Here is a 14029-nt window from a genome sequence, read left to right on the forward strand (position 1 = left end):
CATTTTTTACCATTTTAACACAATATTAAACTACCAAGCCCTCTAAAACTTTCTGTAACTGTCTCTTAAAACTTCATTTTAGTAACCATGACTCAAAAATACCTACTTAACTCTACATATTTAGCAAAACGCGTCTATCCCAATAAATAACACACGCTGTACCTAATATACGTAATTACTGTCTTACTAGAACACCCTGTACATAGAAGACGACAGTACATAATAAATACGTGTAGCGCTCGCGCGGCGACGTAAAATTTGAGGGGGGAGGTGGGGTGTGGTGCATAAGTGTGTATGTGCAAATTTTGTAAGTGATATGTCTTAGAATGTGTTATTGGAGGTGATTTTGTTGTGTGTGAAATGTATGTTAAAATGGTAATATACACTACCTATATTGAGTATACTAGTGAATAAGGTATGGGAGGTGACTCTTGAGTGTATGTTACTAGTGTTTGCGATTTGAGTGCTAGTCAAATGGTAAAAGAGTATTGACCTTACCATTTGAGTTTAGTCTTTGCCTACTCCTCCGGGAAAATAGCATGATTTTATGTATAAATGGCGAGCTACCGGTTATCGAAAAAGGTAGTCAGATTTTGTCTATAAAATCATAACGAAATGGTATATAACTAAAACAAATAAATGGCTTTAAAAAGTCAGTAAGACGCTATTTGTGTAACTAGCTTCTACCCGCAACTTCGTTCGCGTGAAAATAAATTCCCGTGGAAAAATAGTATATTATGTATTAATCCAGGATGTCTATCTGAGTACCAATTTCCATAAAAATCCACTCAGTAGTTATTGCGTGAAAAAGTAACACACATATCAAAAAATCTAATCAAAAATATTTTATTGACATAAAATCTGTTACAATATCCACACATTGTCCTGACATCTATGCTAGTCGAAGCTGTGTTACAGATGCCAGTGTCTTCACCCTTATTTATTAACATGACAATATTTCGTCATAAAACAGAAAGAGTATTAAGAAAATATGAACATAAAACTATAACTATAAACATATATTATGTACATACATTTTTAATATTATGAAAAGAACTTAACTGAAAACTTGGAAAATTAAAACTGGTACGTAATTATAAAACTTAAATACTAATTAGATTTGGTAACTTGTTAACTGTGGTATTCTAATTAGAACGTATTCCAATAAACTTTAAAGTTTCTTAGAATAAGCACAAGTTAGTAAAACTGCTCGAAAGTTAACGATTCTGCTTAAACCGAAGTTGAAATTCCTGGTATTAATTTTCTGAATATGTTTTCAACAATATTACCACCGTTTCGTCTACAGATAGAAAATACTAGTCTTCAAAACTCTCTCTCTCTCTTTCTCTCTTCCATGCTATGAATCCCATGTCTTCTTCTTCTTATCGTATGGTTAGTGGTCAACCTAGTGTCAAAGTTGTTCAAGCCGCCCGAAGGCCTTTGACGTGGCTTAACGACTGTTATCTTAGTAGGTAACAACCGGGACCGACTTTTTACGTGCCCTTCAAAACACGAAGACGCCCAGTTCAAAGACCACTATGCGGTCACCCATCTATAGAATGACCACGCCAACGGTTGCTTAACCCACAGATCGTTTACCGACCGGTGAGCGCAACTGGCTATGGGCGTCTCATATGATAGTGGGGTCAGCCTTCCCAATCTTTCTCCTCCCCTTCGTTCTATCCTGGACATCTTTAAGAGGTCTTGAAAAAATATACTTAATTCAGAATACCATTGTTGTTATTTGACTGTATAAAAATTCTTTATACCTGATTATATGTCGTATATAAATAAATTGATGTAGCCCAATACTGTTTCACTGCTGGGCAAGGGGGACTGGGGCTAGGCCTTGAGTTGACCACGCTAGCCGAGAGTGGGTAGGAAGGAGACTGTATACATTAAAGAAATGCTTTAAATAATTCTCAAGCGTGCAAGGTCATCACGATGTTTTCCTTCACTGTTGGCATAGTGATAATTATTTCCAATCATAATCCTGCTACTATGATGAATGCCAAAGTTTGAAGGATTAGATGTTTGAATGTAAACTACCGAACGGATTTCGATAAAATTGGAAACATTTTTATTTTATGAGTTGGATTAACACATAGGATACTTTTACCTCGGAAAATCTTTCAGGAAGTAGCGGGCGCGTAAACGTACTACCTGCTGTAGTTACGCATAATTACCATAAAACTAAAATACATATATCTCAACTCAACACGTACTTAAAATGTTCACTTACAACCTTCTCTACAAGCAGCTACCACGTCTTGATACAGCATATAAGTCGATCGCGGGGTGGTTTTTACATTCTCCCCTCAAGAGTACTCACCCTCCGCGAACTCTCTCACCCTCTGCACACCCCACGGGACTTTCACCCTTATGTTTTAACTATAGGGGTTATTTTCACGTGTAGTGTTAAAGATGTTAATATTGATATCGTCTTGGGAGCTCGCTTGTATGATGAAGTTTTATGTCATGTGTAAGATTATGTGAGTTTACTATATCTATGTTTTATATGTGTTGTTTAATGTGTTATTGGTTACCTTGTGATATGGGAGGGGAGGGGAGGTAATTTTAAGTGACAAAGAGATTAAGAAAAGAACAGGTATTTTTCTGAGAAGATATTTTTCTCTGAGTGACATTATTCTATGTTTTTTTTGGTCGTAAATTGTTCCATGATAATAACTTACACAAATCGTTATAATGGTGATTGATATTTTGATTGTATGTACGAAAAATGCTTTTTATAAAATTGTTTTTTTTTTATGATTTCGTAAGAATAATAGCATGATCACGAAAACAGTATCTAGGCATAAATATCAGTAAACAAATAACAAGAATTGATTTGTTAGTAATTTATTGATGATGCCTTCGAAGAACAAAGGAAATCGTTACAGCGACTAATAGTGGAGTAAATCAGAGAAAAATAAAGACATTGTTTTTACAAAACCTGAATATTCTCTACAGTCAGTTTTAAATGAGAAACTAAGAGCCTGTCCAGATGAAGCGTTTTACGCGCGAGTGGACTCGCGCGTATCAATTTTACACTGCGTCCAGATACCGCGTTTTACGCGCGTTTTTTTCCTCCCAGTTCCTACGTTTTGTTGTTCTATTGGAATATTCTGTTGATTTTATATCCCATAAGGCTACTCTTTTTTCAATTTCATCAATAAACAGTTCGGTATTGAAGTTGTCACGCTCCATCATCGCAACTAAATACGTCCATACGCCACGCACTCGCGCGTAATACTGGACGCAGCAATGGCGCCCGAGTATCTCGACTCGCGCGCCGCTCGCGCGTACGACGCGCGAGTCGAGAGTCGCGGTTATTGCACGTGTTTTACGCGCGAGTGATGACACGCGCAAAGTCTTCTGGACGGGATATATGTAGCTCTAGTACCTCAAGAACGCGCGAGTGTCTACGCGCGAGTGGACTCGCGCGTAAAACGCTTCATCTGGACAGGCTCTTAGTATTTTTTACGAATTAACTTGGTTTACATTTTACCACAAAATAAGAGGGTTGTTGAAATCTTTGTGTGATGAGCACGAGTATTTGATCTGAGACTGGATGTCAATTTATCTATGTAAGTATGTATTTAGAAGTATATAAGTATGTTTATCAGTTATTTGGTTACCATAGTACAAGCTCTGCTTAGTTTGGAATCAAATGACCGTGTGTGAGTTGTCCAATTATATTTATTTAAATATATTTATTTGTTATTAGAATTTGTAATAGATTTTATATTACTTCTTGGGTTTTTATAAAAGTGTTTTAAGAGCAGTTATGACTACAGTGCTGAAAACCTTTATTCTTACCCAGCTCAATCCCAGCAGTGGGATAGTCACTTCTTATAGGATATACTAACAAAGATAATTCTTGTTTGACTGCCTCCGTGGCGCAGTGTTTTAGGTCACCTCGCCGCTACCATTGCGTCGGGAGGTCGTGGGTGCGATTCCCACACGGGACAATTATTTGTGTGATCCACAATTTATTGTTTCGTGTCTGGTTGTACTTTGTGTCCGTTGTTTGTATGTTTGTAAAAGTCCCCGCGACACTAGAGCAATTCTTAGTCCGGATTTGTTTTTTTAAAACAAGATATCACAGTCATCATTATTTCAACATCTTTGTTTAACCTTAAGTCTTCATCCATCCGATTCCTTGCTAGGCAGAACTAGGTTTCAGGAATTAGGATCACATCAGGTATAGAACCACGGTTATAATTAACGGAGATAGGTTTGTCGGTAATGATTCATCACGATCTGCACTACGATCTCTTACCTTGAACATTATTTTACGAATTAATAAAATGAAACAGATATGATTATAAAAATTGTGTGACTAACGTGTAGAAAAACACCCACATTTAACTACTTGATATGTGATTGATAAATAGAAGCTAATAATACCGACCAATTTACATACAATCTATACTAATATTATAAAGCTGAAGAGTTTGTTTGTTTGTTTCAACGCGCTAATCTCAGGAACTACTGGTCCGACTTGAAAAATTCTTTCAGTGTTATGTCCATTTATCGAGGAGGGCTATAGGCTATATATTATCACGCTAGAACCAATAGGAGCAGAGTATCAGTAAAAAATGTTACGAAAACGGGAAAAATTATGACCCATTCCCTCTTATGTAACGCAAGCGAAGTTGCGCGGGTCAGCTAGTTGACAATAAAGGTCTATACAGAAACATACAAAAAAATCATCCTTTTTCCCTTAGGGGTAAGGAATACCTCGATTCTTCGAGACATTTTGACATTTAAAATGTACTGCCAAAAAAGTTTCTACGACGCCCGTCAGAGGCGCTGATCAGATTCTCATACAATATTTCTCGATGACAGGTCGGTTGTTGCTAGTCGATAGTAATAGAGAATGGAGCTACAGAGAACGCCACTTTTAACGATCCTTCCCTTGCTTCATTTCAAACATCTTGTTATACAGAATAAGTAAACAAACACAGTAAATAGTGTGGTAAAACATTTTTAATATATACATGCTCACAAGAATTGATTACAGCACAACAAAGGGTAAGTTATCGGAGCAGAGCAAGTTGCGCTATGCGGGCGGCTACATAAATTTTATTGGTATAATCTTACCCGCCGCAAGATTCACTGGGTGGAAATTTTAAGATATACGGATTTGGTACAGTTTGCATCTTCTATTGAGCTTAGTATTGTAATATTATCCCTATAAGATTACCATGATAGTATGGTAGTTAGTGTTAAACCATTTTTTGTTTCAATCAATGGGTTTATGCTGAATTTTACCAATAACATAATAAGTACTTGTTAGTTACGAAGAAGCTAGAGTGACAACATCAATACTTGCTGTTTGTTTTATTATGTCTGATTTCCACCGTTCATTCCATCAAGCAACCAAGCAACATCTGTCAGAAAAAGAAAATTTATATTGTCACTAGCTGACCCGCGCAACTTCGCTTGCGTTACATAAGCGTTTAAATTTTCCCCGTTTTTGTAACATTTTTCGTTGCTACTCCGCTCCTAACGGCCGTAGCGTGATGTTATATAACCTAAAGCCTTCCTCGATAAATGGTCTATCTAACACTGAAAGAATTTTTCAAATCGGACCAGTAGTTCCTGAGATTAGCGCGTTCAAACAAACAAACAAACAAACTCTTCAGCTTTATAATATTAGTATAGATTTGAAATGTCCAAAAACGTAGCTAGAGTTCGACTATCGAACTACTGGTAGGACTAGATAAAATAACCAAACTCTGGGCTAGGGCTGAGGTCTCTTTAGCACTGTCCTATTTGATAGTTTTCAAGAATTTTGCAGCGAAAAGTAAGAAGTCCAAGTCTGTGTGAATTAGCCCCCGGTCTTATTAATACATACACTATTACCACGATTGAAATAAAAAGATTTTAAACTTTCGCAACTTGTACACATATTAAAATGATTTAACGCGAATGGGTCTTAAATGCGATTGAAAATTAAAGGTTAGAATACCTTATTTGTTAACCGGACGTTTCGATTGAATTGCATCGACCGTGGTCACGGGCTGACTCACCACGGACATCTAAGACCCGTTACGTTATAATGTTATGAAACAAAAAGATTTATTTAACAAACAAATTATTTATTTCTTTTCTCTTGAACATTCTCTTTAAACGGCAACGGCGTAGGCCTCGGTCCTGAGTTCCCTATCCTTATATTAAGTCCACTGCTGATATTAGCCTTGTTCAGATTTATCGCGTAGTTAGTCTTCTCGTGCACGATTGTGACAGAATTATCTATGTGTTCTTCTTCTTTTACTGTGTCCCAGAAGAATGGTGATGCGTGGGTTCCGGTTTTAGAAGAAAATGGGATCCCTGCAAAAATATATCAATTACTAGCTATTACGCACGACTTCGTCCGCCACCTGAATTTTAACATTGGAACGCGTCATTTTCCAGGGGTGAAAAATAGCCTATGTTAGGACATAGGCTACTTCTTGGATATCAAAATATTTCCACACCAAATTTCATGCAAATTGGTTCAGTAGTTTAGGCGTGATTGAGTAACAGTCTAACAGACAGACAGAGTTACTTTCGCATTTATAATATTATACATATAGTATGGATAAGACTCTGTCTTTGATTTCAGACAGATGGAATAATTTTCGGGGTCAGAAGTATCCTGTTTGTTAGTTCTTGATTATAAGCTATCTGTGTGTTAAATATTATGCATCTAAGTCTGTTCGATAATAATTGTAATTGCATTTGTAATAGAAACAAATGCACACATCTAACCATTATTTGTTAGGTCCTAGTAAATGAATTACATTTTTTTTAGTCTGGATGGCTTTCTTTCTTATGAGACAAAAAATGAATCTTATAAGATGTTGATAATACAGAAAACCAAAAGACTACAAAGTGCCTTTGTTCGTTAACAAAACGAAATTAATAAGAATCGCAATTTTTAGCGTTTTAACTGACTTAGGAGAGGATCACGCAATTTAAGAATAAGATAAAATTCTAATACAATTTTTAATTACATGAGACATCAACGAAACGAATTTTGCAAGGCGACAGTTGAAGATGTGGAGCCAAACCAACGCTCCTTTTTCAGTAATTCTATAAGTAGATATATATGGTGGCTTCATACCTAGAAAAAAAAATATTTTACAGTTCGCGCAAATCTTTCTCCATGCAAAATTTGAATAAAATCCGTTCCCCGACTGTCCCACTTCTGGGCAAGGATCTCCGTGAACGACGGAGGAGGCCTTAAGTCCACCACGATGGCCAAGTACAGGTTCGGGAATAAGCAGTGAAAACCTGTCAGATTTTAGCATTTCTAATATTAGTAAGGATTCAAAATCTGTCAAAAATATGAAAATGTGACAGTAGCATATTTATTCCTTGAATTATTTTAGAAACTGTAACATGTTATAACATGCTGACCGTACCTGTTTTATTAGGTCAACTTGTAACAACGTCTTTGCGTTTAATCAAAGGAAATTTCCAATTAAATTGATTACGATCTCGGGCGGGGCCCCGCGGTGGGGGGTACGGGGCCCCAATAGCTAGTTTATACCAAAATCGCGAACATCACTATACATATTAAATACTTATGTGCTCTTAAAGTTATGTACTTTATATATTTGTGTACTCATATACTCATACTCTTGTATATCTTACGTACATAACTCTAAACGTTCGTTGTAGAAAATGAAATGTGTATCGTTAAAATGATGTTGTCTGTCTGTTAGATAATGTCATGCCTGTTATACCCGTAGGTAGGCAGAGGTGTAGGACATATTATTATGCACGCGTTTCGATACTAACAATGTTAGTTCCATGTAATGGGGGCGAGTCTATTGCCATATAAAGGGACGTTAAGAAACTCCAGACTTCTATTAAGAATAGTTCTTTAGCACTTTGTCTGATTTGGGAATCGAACTTGGAACCTCGTGGTCAGCAGTCGGATACTCTACTGACCGCGGCACAGAGGCAGTCGGACAATGGGTCAGTAAGAGGGGTTAAATTTATTGTTATATTGCATGGCTAGACATTGGTATTTTGGAATAAAGAGAGACTTTTTCTTCTTTAAAGAGGTTACTACTCTAACCAAGTGCGGTTTGATATTTCATCAAAAACCCTCATTCATGTTAGGTCACGATATTATTACCTTACCGTTAGAGTAACTAATTATCTATTTTTGATTATATTAACGTAATTTGGAAACTCTTTGTTAGTGAAGCCAAGATTTTCGAAACCCACTAACTAGCACGAGACGAAAATCTTTCAACCATGCGACTATCAATGCCTATGACAACGGCTTTGTACCTTACTTCTTCATATTCTGGTTGTTATTTAACCTTTGAAACTCGTTACCGTAACGTATTTATCAACCTTTAAACATGTCTCTATCAACAAAAACAACCCTACACCTCACGCTATAAGTGTAAAGCCAAATTAAAATACAAATAATCTTTAAAACCGAAATCACGTAAAAAATCATCCCGCACGGAATAATAAAAACATTTTCAACAGCAAATTAAATTCATAAAACAAACAAGCAGCAAACGACTCCATTAAAATGATACCACATTAAAAAACATGCGCCATTTTTATTAAAAAACCGCCGGGACTTTATTACCATAAGCGAAAACATTTTGTTGCAATGAATTTAAAAAATCACTGGCTGAATGCTAACGTCCCAAGCCGCGTGTAAACGTGTCGGCGATAAAAAAGTAAAAAAAAAAAGAAAAACGCCAATGAATGTTAACAAGGTGGTAAAGATAGGGATGCAATGAGTACGATGGTTTTTTTTTGCAAATAAATTTACTCATACTTACACGAGAATTCATATTGCCTGCTGTTGTATTTTTAAAAGGTAAAGATAACCGAAGAGCTTTTGGTAAATTACAGAAAGCTGCGCTGTTAAATTATTTTAAAACTTGCAAGATGAGCTTTGATTAAATTTGTGAAATCATTGAAAATAAAATGAAATTGATGAAAATACTTTAAGTTTGCTAACATAAAAAGGTATCTTCGAACATTTTAATCATCATTGAATTCTAACATCGTTTTTAAACCTTAAAGTTTTTGTACACAAACAAGAAGGTTTGTCAGACTTTTGAGTGTAAAAAAAAGTTAATCATCAACAAACTTGTAAAGAACAATATTTAATTTTCCCAAACCTCACGCATGTTATTTCACACCTTGCCCTCACCTCATTGCTCTCAGTGTGTCTATGGGCCGGTCACTCTCGGGACGGCCGGTCGAGACGACTCGCACGGGCCGGTCAAGTAACTTGTTGTCCCGGATATATGTACCCGGGTATTCCGGGTATAAGTGTTTTGTCTTTGGGTACACGTTAAAAGGGATGATAAGAATGATAGTTGAATACATTTGCTCAGGATTATTTCGTGATTTTCTTTGTTATAGAAGCTATAAGTTAGGAGTTAGCGCGGGGATAGTTTTTGTCAAATTGGACAAAGTTCTATGAGTACCTAAATTCCTATTAGATATTTAGAAACCTAGGTAACAGAGTCTGTAAACAACTTATTCAATTATAGTATACAAATGGATGGTTATTCACACGACGATCCATTTGTATACTATAATTATAACTATTGTCGTATTTTTTATAAATACTTAAGGTTTGTTTTAGGCAGTTACTCCATAATATTGGTTGTACGCCATGTACTTGTAGTTTAAGGAAAACTAAAAAGAATCACGGAAGAATGACCGCAAAATTACCTCTACAGCTCGTTTTTAACATCAAAATCTCCACCAATTCGCTAAAACACTTACTTATAAGGTGCCTAATCAACCACCAATCAATCACTCCATCACACAAATCGACTAACACACCTATTAACCCCAAACTCTCACGTAAAACAATAAAAACAAAAGCCATAAAAGCCACTGTATCACGGGACAAATTGCCGACAAATTACACGTTAAAAAAACATATAAAAAAGCTTTAAAAAATCCCCGTCAACACGTTGGAAGTCAGTAGATTAATCACTGTAATAACCCACCCGGATATCCGGGTAAAAAAATCTGTTAACCGGCCACAGTTGGCCGGGCAAAAAATGCCTTCGAGCCACTTAAAATGCCATTTATATTCTCGAGCTTTTGAGGGTTAAAGGAAAAAAGAAGGTGCAATATGTTTTAAGGGGGAACATGATCGCAGGGGACTGATCCGGTTATTTTCCGGTTAATTCTGGTTTCCTGTGTTGTTTAGGGGGAGGTTTTCTTTTAGTTAATCTGTACATTATTGTTAGCCGGATGTTAGATGTTTTAGTATTTAGGTATGAACATATTGAAGATGAGTTTGTTTCAGAGATTATTACAAGTTCATTGCGTCTCATCTGTTGAAAACATGCAATCTGTGCTGAAAATAAATATGGCTTTACAATTAATACATGCATATAGATTGGTTGTACGCGTGCATATTCCATTAGTTGCATATATTCCATAAATCAGGCAATTCTCGAGGTTAGAAAGCAAAAGTCATCACGTTAGAAATAATGGAAGCTTTTCTCCATTCAGTATTTTACTTCGATTCAAAAACAAATACAAAACGAATATTATTGTTCAACAAAATAAGAAGTACCTACATAAAATCACACCTAGTTCCAATAGACCAAAGAACGTCACTTGGTACGATCCTTACCCACTTTCCTTGCTTCATCCACATCCATACATCTTGTCATACAGAATGTATGATAACAAGTATCTACGTCCTATTGAAGCCTTCAAGGAAACCTTGAAACACGTTTTTGTATTCATTTTCAGTACAACGTTGTTTCAGTAAGGTGTCGAATTTAAAACTGCTGAACTGAATTTTACAACTTTAAAATAATGAAGAGCTTTAGAGCTTCCAAAAATATTTTTCTGAAGTTTGTTTTACATTAAATGAAAGTACTATTTCGGTTCTATTTAAAAGTTTATTATCTTGGGACTTGTTTAATAATTAAAAACTAGTCGATATATTTTCCAAGACGCACAAATAAAATCACACCTTATCCAATTTGATACGAAATAAATAAATATTTACAAAATAATCATAAATATATTACAATAACTGTTGTGTAATTTAACTGTTCGATGATATGAAGCAAATTAATCATTTGCAAATTTCTATTATTGTTTTAAAGTAAAAATTTATGAATAACCAATGAGTAACCATTTTTTATATATTTAAAATATACTATTATTTAAAAAAAAATACAAATTAAATCCAAAAATATTCAGAAAATGGACGAGTCATTACTCGTGACTCTCTAGTTTGCATCGAAAACGAAACTCCAATTGTATAACGCAACCATCTGAAATTCCGACACCCCTCTGTATCATGCATTGTTTGAATGGGACACAAAGGATTGAAGCTGTTGGGGAGAACTGATAGCGACATCTATTGTCGAATAGCCGTTACTAAGTATAAGCAATTTTATTTTTGGTAGTTTTGGTTAGCCGGACTACAATTAAAGCAGCATGTTATTTTAATATGATTTTTTTTTATTTTAAAATCCTCGTATCTAATATTATTACACGATTTCTGAGTTATTTGTGTAACGCTGGATAGTGTACTTCTTCTATTCACTGATAGATGGCATTCGGGCTAAATTTAGTTGGGCGTATGTACTATAGATGTCGCTTTTAATTCGATCTACTCGTTAAGAGATGGCGTTAAATAGTCTTACTATTGTACACAAGATGACGCTATTTTATTACTTTTTCTATTAGATACTAGATGCCACTACAACTCTACTGATGTTTTTGAGTAAAGGAACTACGACTTGGTTATTACAGTCTTAGTAAACATTTTATGGCGTTTTGAAAAAATCATGACTATTTAAAAAAGTTAGCTTTAGCAAAAACGTAAAGATGAAACGAAATGGAAATGGAAACATTAGATGATAAAAATTACGGTTGTTGTCTAGTCTGCGGGATACTGTTAACTAATAATAGTAAACGATGGTGTTCTTAAAGTTCGCAAAAGGATATTTGCTTCCTTGCCCTGATATAATTTAAAAAATACACATTTTATTTTTGTTTGACTATGGTGTTATGTATGGTGTGTGTGTTAGACTTTAAAAATAAGAACCGCGTTTGAATTCAACAATGGATGTCAATAGCCGTCAACTCAAGAAAATTATGAAAAGAAATACAAATTATTATAATTTGAGTGTTCCTTTTCAATGATTACAATTCGCCAATTCGAATATAGTAGTAGCAAATATTTTTGTCTTATATTAATATTTATGCTGTGTAGTGAACTAATAATGCACTAACCCGTCTTTCTTTACTTTCTTCAAAACAGCATCCATAATATTGATTTATAATATCAGAACTTTATTAAAACACCATTATTTGCGTGTCTCAATAAACTATTCCTCATAAAATTAACTCTCATTATTAGCAACCACGCAAACCGTTACACCATTATCTCACAAGACGTTCGCAAGCGACAGACAACCCTTCGAGCCTAAAAAACCGCGGGTCAAACATACCCCCGTGTATTATTATTCAAATTAATTGCCACTTATTATCACAGCATCCTTAGGGTTAAAATAATGTTTGTCTTGTACAAAAGAGAATGGTCGAGATGTACAAAAAAATGCTTTTGTTTTGGACCACTGGTTATTTTAAATGCCATCTGCTTCTTAAGAAAGTGATTAATTCTTAATAATAATTCTTTGGCTATTCATAGTGGCTATTATATTATTTTTAAAGAGTATCCGTTGGGATGTAGATTATTATTATTTTAGGAAAGGATGTTATGCAATCATGAAATTCGAATATTATTATATTTTTGTTTTGGCTTATGTTAGTGTCCCGTTCTCGGACAAAAGGCCTCTTCCTCCGAGTATCCATAACAGTTTAAGTACCGTTTCTAATGATAAACTATTCGATACTTCGTACTGATACATTTTTGCTGAGTAATTTCGGATACTCGTAGGTAAAGATAGATAGACAAGTAAGTATAGCCTGTTGCAGCGTCAACTCGTAGACCAGATTTATAAACTGACATATGTATAATCCATTCATCGTATCTTTAACTACGAAATGTATATTTAATTGTAATCAGTTTTGCTGTGTCAAATTCTATCAAAAAGGATTTTGTCGTTAGTACGAAAAATGTTAATAATTTGAGGAACATAAAACGGATCTCATATTTTTTGATGAATGGAAAATTATTAATATGTTTTTATATATTTTAAAGTACTAAACAGGAAGAAAACTTCGTCACCGCGTAGCAGTTGGCTACGAGCTGTCTACGACGCTACGCCCACGTAGCAATTATCTAACCGTTACCCCGCTAAAGACATAATTACTTATTTATGTTATACATTTTTGGAACGTTTTAAAGACTCCACCTTGTAATTTCCTCAAATTACTGCTAAGCGTGCTACGAAAGTTCTATTTCCAGGTTTGGTAACATAATTGTGCTAAGTATTATTTTAGCTAGTTTGTCATTAGATATAATGATCAATTTTTCTTCTGGATAAGTATCGATTAGTTTATTGAATCAGGGTCACATTTGCTGTCACTTTATCTAAGACAAAGATTATGTAAAACTTATCGAGAATTCGTGAAACTGCCATTTGTGTTAACACATAATTATTATTATGTGTTAGTATTGGAGACGTGCGTCAAGGTTATAGGACCTTTTCCAGGACATAGCTACCCTGCCTGTAGAAATTAAAATCTTCGCATCCTTAACTTTGTAAAATCAAAACACTTATGACTTTAATTTACAGTCAATTTTTACTTGCCACATCGCGTTGGCTTATAATATGTTTAAGTTTGATTTACAAATTGCTGTCCCGAGCTATGTGTCCAAGACACAAGATTAATTAATTAAAATAAAGATAATGTGTTCAAAAATTAAAATCCGGTACTTTTTTTAAATGCCGGTAAAGTTTTTTTTTTGTAATACTACAAATGTAATTTTGAAAAAAATCTATAAACTCGAAAGATTCTATGTCTGTGCATCTATACAGAGCACTATTAGGAACTGCTAAACCATTGAATCGATATTAATTACAAGAAAAAAATGTTG

This window comes from Anticarsia gemmatalis, chromosome 25 (genome assembly GCF_050436995.1).
Source record: "Anticarsia gemmatalis isolate Benzon Research Colony breed Stoneville strain chromosome 25, ilAntGemm2 primary, whole genome shotgun sequence".
In the NCBI taxonomy this organism is placed as follows: domain Eukaryota; kingdom Metazoa; phylum Arthropoda; class Insecta; order Lepidoptera; family Erebidae; genus Anticarsia; species Anticarsia gemmatalis.